Source organism: Siphateles boraxobius, unplaced genomic scaffold (genome assembly GCF_051911475.1).
Source record: "Siphateles boraxobius isolate OS27281-9 unplaced genomic scaffold, OSU_SipBor_1 1, whole genome shotgun sequence".
Taxonomy (NCBI): Eukaryota; Metazoa; Chordata; class Actinopteri; order Cypriniformes; family Leuciscidae; genus Siphateles; species Siphateles boraxobius.
The window spans coordinates 7,994,724-8,013,036 of NW_027508699.1; positions in this window are offsets into that span (position 1 = coordinate 7,994,724).

An 18,313-nucleotide genomic window follows, 5' to 3' on the forward strand; every position below is an offset into this window, starting at 1 on the left:
TGTGCAATGAATCTAAAATATATGAAAGTTAAATTTTTATCATTACATTATGGAAAATAATGAACTTTATCACAATATGCTAATTTTTTGAGAAGGACCTGTATACATAAACCACAAGGGTAAATAAACACTGTAAACATAAATAAATACTATTTTTCGATATTCCATTCTCTTACTAGTAAGATATAATACATTATAAAGCTGTATAAAAATGTTTTACAAGATCTTAATTGTTAAACTTTAGTAATAATATTAACAGCAGGTGAATAAATAAGTAAATCACAATAGAAAAGGCTTAATATCAAAATCCTCATTCAGCCCTGATGGTGACAAAGTATTTAAAGTATAAATCCAAAAACATTCTCTTTTTAACAACTTCTCATAATCACCTCCTCTTAAGGGTTGTTTTACCTTCTCTATACCAATGTATTGTAAAGCACTGACGTAATGGCCAACTTGTTTAAAATGAGACTCTATAGGACTACTCATATATCTGGTCCTAATATTGCTACGATGTTTGCTAATGCTAATACGCAATGTTCTAGATTAGAAGTTTTAACAACATATGCAAGGGCACTGAATAAGAATCACACGAGTAGAGGAACAACAGGTAATAGTACTGAGTATCAGAATATTGCGACCAGTGTGTGGATGACTAAAATAATTGCATTTGTGTGTAAATGCAACTAATGTCGTTAACTAATGTTAACGAGTGGAACTTATTGAAAAGCAGGGCTTCTCTGGTCTTTGAGATCCACTTTCCTGCAGAGTTCAGCTCCAACAATGGTCAAACTCACATACCTGTAACTTTCTAGTAATACTGAAGACCTTGATTAGTGTTTGATTATAGGGTTGGAATCCATTTAAGCCCACCGGCAACTATGTGTATAGTGTATCAGTGTATAGTTGTTATTTTCCTTTTTTAAGAATTTTTTTATAGATATTATCCATGTTTTATTTCTTCAAACAACCAAATAAAGGATAAAAAAAGGTTTTATTTCCTTCCTGTCACATGAAGCTGTCAACTTACCTCTTCTTCCAAGAAACATGGCGAAGGCAAACCCTCCCCAAAAAAAAGGTAATTTTCATTTTACTAATAAGTATTTTTGGTTGACATGTATCTACATTATTAATGAAGATCTCTAGAATCATCCAAACAAAACAAATCTTACAAGAGATCTATAGTTTTTTGTATACTTAGTCAAGTCCAAGCGGTAATTATAGTTGCCGGTGGGCAAATGTCTTGTAAGTATATATCATGGGGAAATGGGGTATACTGTGTTAAGAGGTTAATAAACCTCTATAAATAAATAATAAATAAAAATTGGTCTTGTTTAGTGATTTTGCTTTCATAATGACCTATTGAATGGATTGGCATCTGGATTGGAAGTGGTGGTGGCCATGCTACAGTTCTTTGTCTTTTGAACCTCTGTCAAGGCGACCAGGCCATCGAGTCCTATTTTCAGGACTTTTGTGGACTCAGCCATCAGGTAGATTTTAATGATGTGGCTCTAAAGGACATTTTTGGTTTTGGGCTGAACGAACCGGTACGGTCTCGATTACCAACCCAATACATTGACTATGCCTTGTTGCTGAGTGGTTCCTCATTTACTGTGGGTATTGCGGATGACGAACCACAGTATTCCACAGTACCGACCAAGCCTGACCTTCTTCATGTCATGTCGACTGAGCCTGAGTTTCTTCATATAATTTCTGCCGAGCCTGAGTTCCTTCACGTCATGCCTGACCAGACTGATCTTCACATCATGCCTGATCTGAGAGACTGCTCACATCAGTCCTGCTGAGCCAGAAACTGTTCACGTCATGCCTGCCGTGTATGTGTTTTCGGAGGAAATGGCCGCCGCCATTCCAAAGTCTCGTCCCGAGATGGTCGCCGTTCCAGAGTCTCGTCCCAAGATGGCCGCCGCCGCCGTTCCCGAGTCTCGTCCCGTGATGGCTGCCGCCACGCCAGAGTCTCGTGCCAAGAACATTTTGGGGAGGGGCAGTAGGTACCTGATTAAGGCCTCAGAGGCCGAGCCGGCTCTACCCTGGCTTAATGCCCTGCCGGCTCCGCCCTGGTCCCCTGCACTGCAGCCTCTGCCCTGGCCCCCTGCACTGCCGGCTCTACCCTAGCTTCCTGCACTGCAGGCTCTGCCCTGGCTCCCTGCACTGCCGGCTCTACCCTGGCTTCCTGCACTGCCGGCTCCGCCCTGGTCCCCTACACTGCCGGCTCCACCCTGGCCCCTGGTCTTTGTTTTGTATGTTGTTTTATGTTTTGAATCTTCTGAATAAACTGCACTTGGGTTCTACAAACTTGCCTCCAGTGGATCCCTATGTTACATACAGCTAGGCACTCAACAGTTCTATTTATTTTATTGAATTATTTTTTATATTTTTTCATTAACTTTTTTAAATTTTTGATACACAATAGCTCAATAGCTGCACTTTTTCTGCACTGTGTTCCAATACTTCAAGACAAATTTGTTGTTTGTTTGGTTTATCCTAAACAAGAGATTATAAGCTAGATGCAGCTTTTTTGGGGTTTGCATGGAATGTTCTTTGTTATACATAAACACATTTATTATGGATAAAGATTGATCTGTTGAAAGCAGTTATTTTGAGTTAGATGCCAAATGTTCTCCTCCTATTCAAATTTGACATTGAAGGGGTGCATACAACATATTTGCCCACCGGCACATTCATAGTTGCCGCACATTCGTGTTATTCGGTAAAGTGTTACCAGTTTGTTTCAGAACCTGGCACGTTTCCTCCCTTAGATCGTTTTTTTAGTCTGAGATCAGTTGAGCTCTCTCTCTCTCTCTCTCTCTCTCTCTCTCTCTCTCTCTCTCTCTCTCTCTCTCTCTCTCTCTCTCTCTCTCTATATATATATATATATATATATATATAGTGGGACTGATTAGTGGTACTAATGGTGCATTCAAACCTTCCCGTTCTTATTTACAAGTGGGGAAGCTGTAATTATGACGTGAACTTCCACTTTGGTCGGAGCAAGATTTTTTTTTTACAATTTTTTTAAACTACTTCTACTAAATGATGATGAATAAAGAATATACAAAAGTTTACTTTTTTATTAAATTTATGACGGTGCTGTACATTTAATTGTACAATGCTATTGTATTTTGTATGAGTAATAGACTGATAATGTGTCCTGGGATTTGTCCCGGAATCGTTTGATTTTGGTTAATTCACACTGGCAGTGATTTTCTGTGATGTGTAATGTCTCCACAGCGTCTTAAGTTTGATTATGATCTGCGATTTCTCTTTCAAGAAACCATACTTGTGCATTTTTTCTGATTCGATAATAAACTATCGCACTGCGTACCGTTCCACTAAGCTGGCGAATGATTTCAGCTTCAGCGTCATCCCTACGACACACCCCTTATGGCATTATCCCTGCCTTTTGTTCACACAGGGACGCGTTCTGGGACTGATCCCGGCAATGTTACTACATCCCCATTCCGTGATCAATCGTATATTCTTTGAAATGTTCAGAGGTGTCAATTCCAGGGGTCAGAAAGTAAAAGTCCTGCCATATGTTTATTCTACCCATTAACTCAGCCAGCTGATTTCACTAATTAGTTCTATCTCCTGGCTGAAAAACTGTGCTAATTAGGAAATCCAGGTGATTGGAACAAATCACCTGGATTTGGCAAATCAATGTTGCTGTGTGAAAGCCAACAGAACCAGGAAGAACATCTCATGTTACGCATGTAACCATGGTTCCCTGAGAACTGAGTCAAAAACACGACAATGAACTTGACATTGGCTGGCGACAGCCGATAACGTCACTACAGGTGTGACCGTGAGTATAAAAGGGGTACCTGTTGAAATACGTCATCCTCTTTCTTGTCTTCAGGAGACCATTTGTATGAACGTGCATCTAAAAGAAGCAACCATGGCAAGCACTAGCTCTAAAAACTTTCGCAAGTGTGTTCATCCATGTCAGCGTTATCGGTCACCCGATAACACCTAGATATGTGTGTTATTTGCCTGGGTCAGGAGCATGCACACTCAAGCCTTGAGGGGGCTATTTGCGTGCATTGTGAGCGCCTCTCAATGAAGGGGAACCGTGGTTGCATGTGTAACCTGAGACGTTCCCTTTTGAAAGGGAACTCGCACTGCAGCCCCTAGAGGACACTTTGGGGAATGAATACCCACGCCGCCATGCTGAAGGGATGAGTGCCTTATTGGCTGACATAAAGACAAGACTTAAAGGAGTCCCCATCCCTGAGGTAAACACCAGCATCATTACAAATTCCCTACGGCAGGAGCCCAAGCTATAAAACCCTTTACAGACAAAGCTCAAGAGTTTGGTATTCCTAAGAACACCTTTAAGGGAATATAGTCATAGACCGGAGCTTCTGAAGAACGGAGGCCTCAACAGGAGGCCAAACTATATTCTGTATTCAGGCCATCTTCCAAGGAGGTTTACAAAGAGCCTAACCTCTTGGCACTCTCTGTTCAGACAGCAGGCTTGTGCACAATTCAGAATTGAATTGAGAATGACTCCCAAATTCCAATTCAATTCTTGAATTTGAATTTATGTCAAAAACAGGATCTAGAATTACATTTTGAATTAAAGGAAGCAGAATTGCAATTCAAAACAAATTCTAAGAAATTCATATAGATATTTTAAGTGAAGTGTTTAACAATGAAGCTTTACAGTATATGTCAGATATGATTGCATTACATATTCTATAAATGATATTAGTCTGAACTACTTATACAGATTACATTAACAGGAACTATTTTCCCCCAGCAATGAATGTTAAAAGCTCTAGTCACAGAACAAATAATTAAGTTTGATTTATTGTAATTGTAATTTTGTGGAACATGATAGAACATGACTCAGAACATGATAGAACATGACTCCCAGAATTACTTTCGTAAATCTTTAGAAGAAAAAAAAACAATTTTATGTGGACATTTGTTTATATATATATATATATATATATATATTAGAACAAAACGTATACAGGGTTGAGGAGTGAGTTAACTGTAATGAAATTATGTTATTTAATTACAAAATGAATGTAATTGTATTTAGTTGTATTACTGAGGTAAAATGTGTAATCTAATTAGTAACTAATCAAATTCAAAGGAAATTGATTTACATTGATAAAGTAATCCAAATAAAATAATCCAAACCACATTTATAAGGGGTAATTTATAACAGTAAGCAATTACATTTCCAAAGTAACCTTCCTAACGCTGAATGTATGTGAGATTCAACATATTCTTTCTGTTGTGTGAGTAGGGTGACCACCCGTCACGCTTTGTGTTGTTTCGCACAGCATTTTCACCCCTTGTCCCCCACATCGCATACTGAGAAAATGTCCCGCATTTGTATTAGTCTGTTTGTTTTTAATTATCATATTAAGAAAATATGCATGCGTTCTTTTGCCTTTTTAAGAAAGCATTTTATTTATTATTTTTGCGCCGTAGTTTTTCACCTATATTTAACAGCACTTCGTCGGAAGTAGCCTACAAATACAACAGCCGTTTTTAAAATCATATCCAATGGTTGAAAAGAAAGGAGTAAACACGGTCACTAGTAGGTTGTCAATCAAAATGTTGAGCGGTGATTCGTTCCATGTGTTCCCTGTCAGAAAACAAATGGATAATTCGGTAAATTAAAATTTTAATTTAACAGAATTTATCAATTTATTGCCTGCTGTAGTGGTTTTAATTCACATCCTTTCTAAAAATATGAAAGTGTTTGGTGTAATATATTCTTAATAGATAAGGCTGCCAATAAACTAATTTCATGTTGTTTTATATTTCATTTGTTCATTATTTATTTTGTTGGATTTTAGTTGGACTTAGTCAGAACTGTTTCAAAAATAGTGATCTGCATGATGCCTGCTGCCTTGCTCAGTGATGTTGAATTTAAATGCCAAGGAAAATAAAGACATGTTATGTTACATTGGTGATGTAAATGTGTTGTCTGGAAGGGACTAAATAGGGGTTTAAATGGTTTAAATGAGGACTGTAAATGGACATGGTAAATGGACTGTATTTACATAGCGCTTTCAACAGACCCATTGTCACAGTGTCTGGTTATTCCCTGGGTTAAACACTAGAGGTCCTCAGTTTTCACGGTGTCTATGCATTCTCACTACACTTCCCATGATCCTGTCTGTCACTGATTGTTCATTGCATTACAGCTCGTCACCTTGTTTGCACTTGTGTATATATACCCTGTCTGTTTCAGTGTTGGTCACGGAGTCCTTGTATATTGTCCCCACACTTCCGTGGTCTTTTCGAGCCTATTTCTAGTGTTTGTCTTTTATGTTTTTTGATTGCCTTTTTGGAATTTGACCTTTGCTTGGACTGGTTGTGAGTACGGATTACCCTTTTAAATAAACTGCTTTTTTGGATCTCTATTCCCCGTGTGTGCGTGTCGTGACACAAGGACTCCGTCATGCAGAGATCCAGCGGTATGGGGTCTCCTAAGTCTCCAGCCACTGATAGGGGGAAGAAACAGCAGAGGGGGAATTCTCAACCTAAAGAGATTCCTCCTCGCATTAACATCTTTGAGTGTTTTGCACTGTGGGCCCGATTGACTGAGGAAGCTGATTTGAAGGAAGCTTCCACACCCCCTTCAGATCATCCCAGAGAGTCATTCGAGGGAACCCGGCTGGCAAAATATTCCGGGAACCGCGGAGGTCATAGGAGAGGAGGTACTAGAGGGGAGTCCAGGTATCACTCTCCTCCTCGATCCTTCATGGAACCTGAGGTGGTGCAATCCAGCCTAGACTTCCATCCACCACTGGTTCCGTCCAGCCCAGAGCTCTCACCGCCCTGGCCGCCCGAGGGGTCTTCACCGCCCTGGCCGCCCGAGGGGTCTTCACCGCCCTGGCCGCCCAATGGGTCGTCTGCTTCGCCGTGGCCGCCCGATGGGTCGTCTGCTTCGCCGTGGCCGCCCGATGGGTCGTCTGCTTCGCCCTGGCCGCCCGATGGACTGTCTGCTTCGCCCTGGCCGCCCGATGGACTGTTTGCTTCGCCCTTGCCCCCGGCTAAACCATTACCCCCTGTTTCTGTTCCCATTCATGGACCTGGCCCCCCATCCCTCCCCCTGATCCTCCACCATTCCACCTCCCTCCTGAACTCTCGTGTTGTGTGTTTTGCCCTGGTCTGTCTCTCCTCTTTCCCCCCTGGCCTGTCTCTCCTGTACCACCCGGGTCGGATGGAGCGTCTGGTAGCCGCTCCGTAGGGAGGGGGTTATGTCACAGTGTCTGGTTATTCCCTGGGTTAAACACTAGAGGTCCTCAGTTTTCACGGTGTCTATGCATACTCACTACACTTCCCATGATCCTGTCTGTCACTGATTGTTCATTGCATTACAGCTGTTTCTCGTCACCTTGTTTGCACTTGTGTATATATACCCTGTCTGTTTCAGTGTTTGTCACGGAGTCCTTGTATATTGTCCCCACACTTCCGTGGTCTTTTCGAGCCTATTTCTAGTGTTTGTCTTTTATGTTTTTTGATTGCCTTTTTGGAATTTGACCTTTGCTTGGACTGGTTGTGAGTACGGATTACCCTTTTAAATAAACTGCTTTTTTGGATCTCTATTCCCCGTGTGTGCGTGTCGTGACACCCATGGCCACCAAAGCGCTTTACATATTGCCTCACATTCACCCATTCATTCATTCATACACCAACAGTGGTGTCAGCCATGCTAAGCGCCATCCAGCTCGTCGGGAGCAACTAGGGTTAGATGTCTTGCTCATGGACACCTCGACACTTGGTCAGGTGGAACCGGGGATGGAACCACCAACCTTCCGGTTTGTAGACAACCTATATGAACCACTGAGCCACTGCCGCCCCGGTCTACTGAAGTCAGCCAGATCCGGGCCGTATCCAGATCAGATGGTGGACCTCATGGGCGAGAAATGTTGTTATTCTAAAATTTTGGTCGTCTTTGACATGGTTAAATAATGTCCAAAACATACTCCGTAGTTTGTGGTTTAAAATGTATGTGTTAAGGATGAAAATGAAAACATCCCTGGCCCCGCTTAGCTAATGGTGTCATCCTCTTCTCTTCTTCTACTTCTCTGTACCTGCACCGCTCAGCACGAACGTCATCCAGCGCGAAACACACGCAGAGTGAGAACCCGTTATGAAGTGTTGTGAAATGTGAATCAACTAAGTTGCTCCAAAGCTGTGTCTCACACTTCTTTCCTTTTACCTAGAGTTGTTCCGATTCCGAAACCATATCGGTGAGTACTGGAGTCACTAAGTATTGTGAATCAAATAAGTTGCTCCAAAGCTGTCTCGCACACTTCTTTCCTTTTAACGTTACCTAGAGTTGTTCCGATTCCGAAACCATATCGGTGAGTACTGGAGTCAGTATCCTTAATCACCATGGTCCACCTATAACAAGTGTTTATTTTCTGACTATTTTAGTCCAAAGGACCTGGGTGACTCGTCCATAGAGAGAAGTAGTGCCGGTTACAATGTTCTTCCGCAAGACACATGCAGTTGTTTATTAACTGCTAGAGCGTGAAACAAAAACAGCAGGGCGACAAATAAACTGTGTACCTGTGTAGTGTGTACGTGTGTCTCTGTTGTTAAAGTTTATCGTTAATATGATACTCATTTAACAATCGGGAGTCATGTAAACATGACGTCACGTGCGTCTTTTCTGGTCAGTCGTCATGGAAACATGAAGCCCTGTGCCAGGTTGCATAAAGCACCTTAAGTTTTTCTCTTAAGTATGATACTTAAGGGGCGATTTCCCCGTACCTAAGAGAATAACTTAAGGGTGTTGCATATACTCGTGTTGCATATAATCGCTTAAACGGTTCTCTTAGGTAAGTGTTACGTTCACCTAAATCAAGGTGAAGCAACATAAAACTGGGGAGACCACACATGGAACTCAATTTAACAATTAACATTTAATTGACAAAACATACACAAGACAGTAACCATAAATCAAAAATAAAGAAAAATAATTCAATCTGGAACTTAAGAGGAAAGAGCCAATGTCCCAGTCCAACTCCGTCAGTCCTTTTGTAATCGCCATCTCCTGACAAAACGCAATCAGCCAGTAATCCAGCACACCTGATCACCGGAGATTCACCACACCTGTTCCTGACGCTCCTCCAGAACATAGAACACCACCTGGTGGAGAAAATACTAAAGACCATAACAGTAAGGGAAACATTTAAGTGTTTCACGACAGCGATCCTGGATTCACCTTATAAAAGTCTGTTGTTGCCATAGATACGCAAAACACTAACACTAGCAATTTCGCAGTTTCATCAAATAAAGTAGGCTAGGATATCGGAATGGATAAAGAAAACAAAAAAAGAAAGCCTAATTGGACAGAGGAGGAGAAATGCATTATTCTTGACGAATATGATGAAAGAAAAACAATTTTCAAAAGTAAACTAAATCCCAATGTAACTGCTGCTGCAAAAAAAACAGAAACAGTGGGAAGAAATAACGGAAAAACAATGCAAGGAATCTTGATGTGAAGAGGACGGTTCAGGAAGTCCTTTAAAAATACGAAAACATCTCTGTGGTCGCAAAAGTGAGCTGAGCGCTTAAAAGAAAGAAGCCAACAAAACTGGTAAGATTAAGCAAGACTACGCTTTTAAGATTCACTTTATTGCTGTACATTGCGTGTCGATCAAATCGGTATTCTTGCAGCAATTTTTCATCGCTAAGATGGTCCAAAGGGTTCTCCCTATCCCTAAAAATTCTTCTTTGCACATAATGATCTTCAGTTGGTTCCATAAATTCAGCAATGTCGTCTTATTTTTGTCCGCGTTACTCTTAAGGTTACGATTTCCAAACCTTAAGTTATACTTAGGGAAATGACTGTTAAGGGGTTTTATGCAGCACTTAATGCTTTTTAAGGGATTACTTCAGTGAAAAAACAGCATTTAAGGGAAATTCTAAGTGTTTATGGCGTTTCACTTAAAGAAACCCTTAAGTAACACTTAAGTTTTGTTTTTTTCTGCAAAACCCTTAGGTTTAAGGGAAACATAAGGGCGAACTTAAGAGAGAATTACACTTAAGGTGCTTTATGCAACCGGGCACTGGCGTTTGGACCAGAGTGAAAACAAACGACATATCTGTAACTTTATACCACCAGTATGTGTGAAAACACTCACTGTGGCTTTTTAAATGAATTGTTATTCATTCCTAGATTTATATCTGTTATTTTTCAGTTGTGGCTGACTAAAAAATTGAACACCAAAGGGTCATTGACAGGTTTGCCACCCTCAAAGTGCGGCGACATAGATTAACTCTTCCAAAGTTGAGCCAAATGGGGATTCAGGGGAAGTACTTCAAAGATTTCCCTCTCTTTCTTTTTTTATATCTTTACTTTCTAAGTATTTTCAAGACCTCTGTAAATAATCTGGATATTTTGGACTTTTTGGTTTTACCTTCTTTTTTTTCTTTTTTTCTTTATTTGCTTGTTTTATTATTATTTATTGATGACTTATATTGGTTTATGAAAGGTCAGACAGGCGTGCAACCAGATATGTTAGAGATGGCCATTTGTAAATAATTTACAGAAGATGAATTACATTTTGTTGTCAAAGTACCTGTTACTTTGTTCAATGACAATAAAGTTGAATCTAATCTAACCAATCGGATGACTGTTGATACAAAAGGAGGCACATGGAGTTAATGGTCAGGAAAACCAGCTGAGTGAAGAAGGTTTTGTGTTTGTTACAGGGGGCTGTCTGTGTGAACTCTCACAATTAAGCTGGTGTTCTGAAAAGGTCAAAAAAAAAAGAAAGAAAAATATCTGTATTTTGGAGTTAGTTGAACCAATGTTAAAATGATAAAGGTATTTTTCAATAGCCATATTTTTTGATTTTGTGTGAAAAGAGGGTGGGTGGTGGCAGTCGGGCTCATTGGATGCTCAGCACCCCTAAAGCTCTGACCCTAGAATCGCCCCTGTTGGACCTGCACCTTGACCCATCCACAACGCATCCCTGAAGTGCCAGCCTCATCAGCCCTGTGAAGGCCTCATGGACACCTCAACAAACTCGTATCCATACCAGCGTGATGACTCCGACTTCCAACCAGATGGAACTGGATAAATATTTTGAATGTTCTGATCCAATCTGTCTTCTGACCTGTAATGCTGCCTGAATCATGATCATACACTGTTCGTTCGTTGGCTAGACGAGAACTGGCCCCCGACTGAGCCTGGGTTCTCCCAAGTTTTTTTTTCCTCCATTCTGTCACCCTGATGGAGTTTTGGTTCCTTGCCACTGTTGCCTTGGCTTTTGGCTTGCTTAGGGACATTTAATATTCAACAATATTATTGATCTGCCTTAAGGTGTCACGGTTCATGGATTCATTGACTCTCTCTCGCTATGTGTATGTGTGTTGAGTGAATGGGCGCGGCTCATCAGCTGGCTCGTTTTCCACTGATGAGCCGATCAGCGCCAGCTGTTCTGAATGAGGATGTCCTATATATTGTTTGCTCACTCGTCTTGTCTCTGTCAGATGGTTGTGGAGGTTCTCCTGGGTCTGTGCCTTGTTCCCGGTTCCAGTCCTGCTTCTTCGACATTTTCCCGAGGTTCTTCTTCTCTACACTGATCGGCATTCCGTCCACTGAGTCCCTGCGTTGCCAAGCCTGCCTGAGGATTATCTGCCACTTCTACACTGAGTACTGTGAACTGTCTACTATTATTCATTGAGCGATCCCTGTGGATGCTGCCGGTCTATTGAGTTTCTGTCCTTCTCTTCATCTAATAAATACCTTTTCACTCGCATCTGAATCCTTGACTATTTTCCAGCGCCGCGTGACATAAGGTGGACGATGATGCAATTTTCTTCTAGAAACAAACTTTGTTGTATTATTTTCATGTTATCACTGTGAAGCTGCTTTGATACAATCTGTATTGTAAAAAGCGCTTTATAAATAAAGGTGACTTGGCTTGACTAATGGATTATGAGCATGCACGATGAAAAAGCAAATGCATGACTTATAAGTAATTGTAAATAATAATATAAATATAATTATAACTTTTCTTATAATGCAGTATAGGTCTTAATGAGTCTATAAATATATTTATAGAATAGTAATACTTATAAATGAGTATAAATGGGGCTATAATTCATTATAAGCATGGGCTTCATAGAAAGTGTTACCCCAACCCATCCCCCCCACCCCTCACCCCTGTGCTATACCTTTAATACAAATAGCCCTTGATCACTGGAGCAAAGAACATACTCTATGAAGCTGACCATTTTACTATTGTGGCATTTATCAGAAATTCCGGCTCAAATCTTCAGGGAAAAACTAGTATTTATGAAGAATATTGTTCATTGATTTAGAAATCAATGCTTGTATGATTGACCTACTGTAGACACAAGAACCCACATGAAGTATGAAACAGCCCTTTAACGTGCATCTGTAGCAGACGGTCTGTTCTGTGCTTCCTGCTTCTGTTCTGGCTGCTCGTTGATCAGACTTTCGGAGCCTTAGACCATTCATCTTTGTGTTCTGGGCTATTGTTCAGTGTCCCAACACCCCAGCAAATTATTAATACCTGTCAACCTGATTATTACAGCATGCACAAACCATCTTATTTGCAAAATACCCTGCTGAAACCCTAAGAAATAAGTTTTTTTTTTTTCGCTGTGCTGCATTTTTGAGAGTGGTAACAGACTTATGTAATCTAATTTTCCCTCTGTCGATCAATTCAAATAGCAAGCTCAGTAACTTATAAGCAAATTTAGCTATTGATTTGTCTTTAAAAAAATCTTTAAATTAAAAACTTACACTAGCTTTTGACACATATTAAATCTTATGTACTGTATATATGGAGAGAGAGTGTCTACTGCAGCTACTCCCAAAATTAGGTAACCAACTGGTCCTTATTTACACGCTACTGCTCCACTGATCATACGCTGGTTACTCGACTGCACACCTCAGATCACTTCTTCTTCACTCTTAACCACAACCTGGCTCCTGACACAACACACACTCCACTCCACAGGTCACCTTTCGGGTGTAACATGCTCATGCTCACCCTCCCTCCTATCCTCTATGGATTCATCCACACTTCCTCCCCCTAATCAGTTCTCATCACTAGATACTAACAATGCTACTGATGATCTTTGCTTCAGTCTAAAATATTCATTAGACAACTTCTGCCCCCTTTCATCCAGGCCATCCCGCACAACCTCCTCTGCCCCCTGGCTATCTGATGTTCTCCACAAGCATCATTCTAAATTCAGGGTGGCAGATTGGAAGTGGTGCAAATTGAAAGATCCAACTGACCTTAGTTTGTATCAGTCACTCTTCTTTTCCTTCTCTGCAAATGTCTCCACTGCTCAAATGACATACTACCACAACAAAATTAACAATTATTCTGTCTCTCACATGCTTTTCCTCCATTCTTTGTCCTCCCCCTGAAGACTTTAACACATTCTTTATAAATAAAACAACAACCTTCACACCATAAACTGACAAACGCATCTTAACAGCAAACACACACACACTCCCCTCTTTATCTCAGCTCTGAGGCAGAATTCTCCAAACTCATCCTTTTCAATCACTCTGCTATCTGTCTCCATCCTTTCCCCACTCATCTCCTTCAAGCCATTTCTTCTTCAGTTATACTTGCACTCACTTACATCGTCAACACCACTCTTCACTCTTTTACCTTTCCCACAGCATTTAAAGAAGGCTTGCATAACCCCATAGAAACCCACTCTAAATCCAGCACTTTTAGAAAACTACAGACCAGTATCCCTTCTTTTATTCATTGCTAAGACACTTGAGCGAGTCAACAATTCTCTACCTTTCTCACACAGAACAACCAACTGGACAACAACCAGTCTGGCTTCAAAAGTGGCCACGAGACTGGCAAGTCTCATCAATCTCATTTTGCTGGATCTTTCTGCTGCTTTTGACATGGTTAACCACCAGATTCTCCTGTCAAACCTCATGACAATGGGCATCTCAAGAACTGCACTCCAGTGGTTCAAGTCTTACCTCTCAGGTAGGTCCTTCAGGGTGTTGTAGAGGGGTGAGGTGTCTAAGTCGCAACATCTAACTGCTGGAAGGACTCAGGGCTCAGTGCTTGGACCACTTCTCTTCTCCATCTACATGACATAACTAGGATATTTCATTCAGAAACATGGATTTTCCTATTACAAATTAACCTCTAACCCAGATGATCCAATAATAGCTGCTTGCATCTCAGCCTGCCTGACAGACATTTTGGACTGAATAAAGGACCAGCACCTTTAACTCAATATTGCGAAGACAGAACAGCTTGTGATCTCTGCCAATACAACAATTCACCACAATTTCTCTATTCAGCTAGGTTCATCATTCATAACTCCTTCCAGGACAGCCAGGAACCTCAGATACCCCTTTTCCACCAAAGCGTTTTGAGAGCCGGTTCGGAGCCGGTGCCTGCGCGCGAACCAGTTCTTTGTGTTTCGACAGCCAAAGAACCGGTTCTCGGCCAGGAAAACTGGTTCCAAAGCGGCACCAACTCTTTGCTGGACTAGAACCAGAGAACCGTTCTTTTACCACGTCAGGCTTACGTCGGGGGCTGGGGGCGGGTTTAGATGTGTCCTAAACATCTTTTCTGACCGCAAAGCCAGGAGAAACATTTGCAGAAACACGATGTAGTCCGCCATTGTAATTGTTATGCTTGAAGTTGGCGCAAGCGTTTCTAGCTTTTTAAAAAAAAAATTATTGAAAACATTATGTAAGCAAAGAAGAAAACAGTCACAAAATAGAACAAATAAACGGAGAGAAAAAAAAGACAAGACAGCTAGGTGTACATAACTAATCAGAAAAGATTACATATCAAAGGAAAAGATTAAAAGACTTACATATTTCAATTGTTTTTAAAGCCTTCTTGGTTCACGAGTTAGAGATAATCCCAAAGTAATGTTGTACTTGCAAGCGTTTCTAGCTGAGACGTAAAGCGACGTACACAGTGACGTAACGACGTCGTTCGCTGGGCGCTCTAGAAGTGGAAAAACAAACAGGTTCTGAGGAGGTTCGCAAGTTGAACCAACTCCGAACCAACTTTGAACCAGCACCAGTTCCGAACCCGTTCTTTTTTGGTGGAAAAGGGGTAAGAGTTGGGATTTGATGAGCAGTTAAACTTCACAGACCACATTGCTAGAATGGCAGATTTGCCATGCACAGCATTAGGAAAATCAGGCCCTTCCTACATGAGCATGCTACACAACTCCTTGTCCAAGCTCTTGTTCTATCCAAACCGGACTATTTTAATGCTCTCCTGGCAGGCCTTCCAGCAAGTACTGCAAAACCACTGCAACTGATCCAGAATGCTTCAGCGAGATTGGTCTTTAATGACCTGAAGTGAGTGCATATCACACCTTTCTTCACCAATTTACACTGGCTGCCAATAGCCACTCGCACCAAATTCAAGTCACTGATGTTTGCCTACGTAATGACCACTGGTTCTGCTCCCTTATTCCTAAACTCACTACTTATGAAGCTTGCGTTCTGCAAGTGAACAGCGCCTTGTGGTGCCCGGGGGCAGAATTTGCTTGGCCACACCTTTGGCCACTCTGCTCACAATTGCTGTTTCTGTGTTGTTTTCGGGTTTTTTTCTTGACAAGAATTGTGTTTATTTAGTCAGCGTCAATAGTGCGCCTACATATATTGCTGTTGTGCTTCGGGCGACCCGAGTTTTGAGTCTCTCTCCCCCACCTATCCTATCATTATAAAGGCAAAAATAGCAAAAATAAATACATCTTTAAGAATTGCGTTTATTTTGAGTAGAACTGTCTCTTTACGACCAAAACACACAGTAATATGATATGTTTCAGGTATGTACAGCAATTTCTCCCTAGTACCAGGTGCATGTCAAACGGGCACAGAAAAGATACAGGTACTGAGTGAACTTCAGCAGTTCAACAGTGACCGGCGAATAGTAGATATACGAGACAGTGGAACAGTTAATGCAACATGATTAAATGTGGAAAATAAATCTCATTTAAATGTCCATAAAATAATTAATTTTACATTCTGGCATTGATTGCCTTGCTTCCACCTAATTTATTTTGACAACTAATAGAATATCAAACATTCAATTGTAAGGTTTTGAAACAGATCATACAATCAAACTGAGAATTATTGAAGAATTCATTGATTATATCAAATTCAATTAATGTTGACTAATCTTTTAACTATATAGTAATCCATCAAAAGGAATTGTATGCGCTCAAATAAGAAAAGCTAATCAGTTCGTAGAACAAAATAAGACCAAAAAAAAAGCAATCAGACCAAAAAAGGTCTATCAAAAATGTATCTTTAATTGTACTTGCATGTGAAAAAAAATGCAAAGTGTATTAAAAACAGATGTTTCAGCCCATAGCTTTCTAAAGTGCTCATAGAACAAACAGCAACATTACTCTTTTGTAAGCACAATTACAAATTGTCACCAGCTGAGGTTAAACAATGAAGGGGAATTACCAAAACCAATTCCAAAAATTAAAAGAATATGTGTAACTAAACAAAACAAACATAGCACACACACACACACACACACACACACACACACACACACACACACACACACACACACACACACACACACACACACACACACACACACACACACACACAAAAGATAATTTTATCCCCTAAAACTCATCTTTGATCACCAAAATTACATATTTAAAACTTTTTTTTATTGTTTTTTTTTAAAACAATTATTCATGCCTTAAAATAGCTTGAATGTAACTCTGCAGCCTTGCCTCATTTAGTACAGGTCCTTCTCCAAAAATTTGCATATTGTGATAAAGTTCATTATTTTCCATAATGTAATGATAAAAATTAAACTTTCATATATTTTAGATTCATTGCACATCAACTGAAATATTTCAGGTCTTTTATTGTTTTAATACTGATGATTTTGGCATACAGCTCATGAAAACCCAAAATTCTGAGTCCGGAGTAGAAACATCCAGAGCCACCGTGCACAGGCGTGTGCAGGAAATGGGCTACAGGTGCCGCATTCCCCAGGTCAAGCCACTTTTGAACCAGAAACAGCGGCAGAAGCGCCTGACCTGGGCTACAGAGAAGCAGCACTGGACTGTTGCTCAGTGGTCCAAAGTACTTTTTTCGGATGGAAGCAAATTTTGCATGTCATTCGGAAATCAAGGTGCCAGAGTCTGGAGGAAGACTGGGGAGAAGGAAATGCCAAAATGCCTGAAGTCCAGTGTCAAGTACCCACAGTCAGTGATGGTCTGGGGTGCCATATCAGCTGCTGGTGTTGGTCCACCGTGTTTTATCAAGGGCAGGGTCAATGCAGCTAGCTATCAGGAGATTTTGGAGCACTTCATGCTTCCATCTGCTGAAAAGCTTTATGGAGATGAAGATTTCATTTTTCAGCACGACCTGGCACCTGCTCACAGTGCCAAAACCACTGGTTAATGGTTTACTGACCAAGGTATTACTGTGCTCAATTGGCCTGCAAACTCTCCTGACCTGAACCCCATAGAGAATCTGTGGGATATTGTGAAGAGAAAGTTGAGAGACGCAAGACCCAACACTCTGGATGAGCTTAAGGCCGCTATCGAAGCATCCTGGGCCTCCATAACACCTCAGCAGTGCCACAGGCTGATTGCCTCCATGCCACGCCGCATTGAAGCAGTCATTTCTGCAAAAGAATTCCCGACCAAGTATTGAGTGCATAACTGAACATAATCATTTGAAGGTTGACTTTTTTTGTATTAAAAACACTTCTTTTATTGGTCGGATGAAATATGCTAATTTTTTGAGATAGGAATTTTGGGTTTTCATGTATGCCAAAATCATCAGTATTAAAACAATAAAAGACCTGACATATTTCAGTTGGTGTGCAATGAATCTAAAAAATATGAAAGTTAAATTTTTATCATAACATTATGGAAAATAATGAACTTTATCACAATATGCTAATTTTTTGAGAAGGACCTGTGTATGTGATTCTATGAATATGCAAATTAGCCCCGCCTCTACTTATTCACACCAGCTCAGAGATCCACTCGTTGATGATCACGTTGACGTGATTGGTAACAAGGTAGTTTCTGACTTCAGAAACACCAGCAATGTGTTTTTGAGACTGTCTTTGGTATACTGCAGTTTTAAGGAGAAAATACTCAGCCATTGTGTTGACTTATGTATTTGTACATGGTTTGTCTTAAACCATATTAACAACACCACATAGTCATATAAACAACAATAAAAGCTGGATTTTCTCCACAGGGGGACTTTAAAGAAAACATGCAAGACTCATCTTTTCATTTATTCCAATGACTTTATTATAAAGAG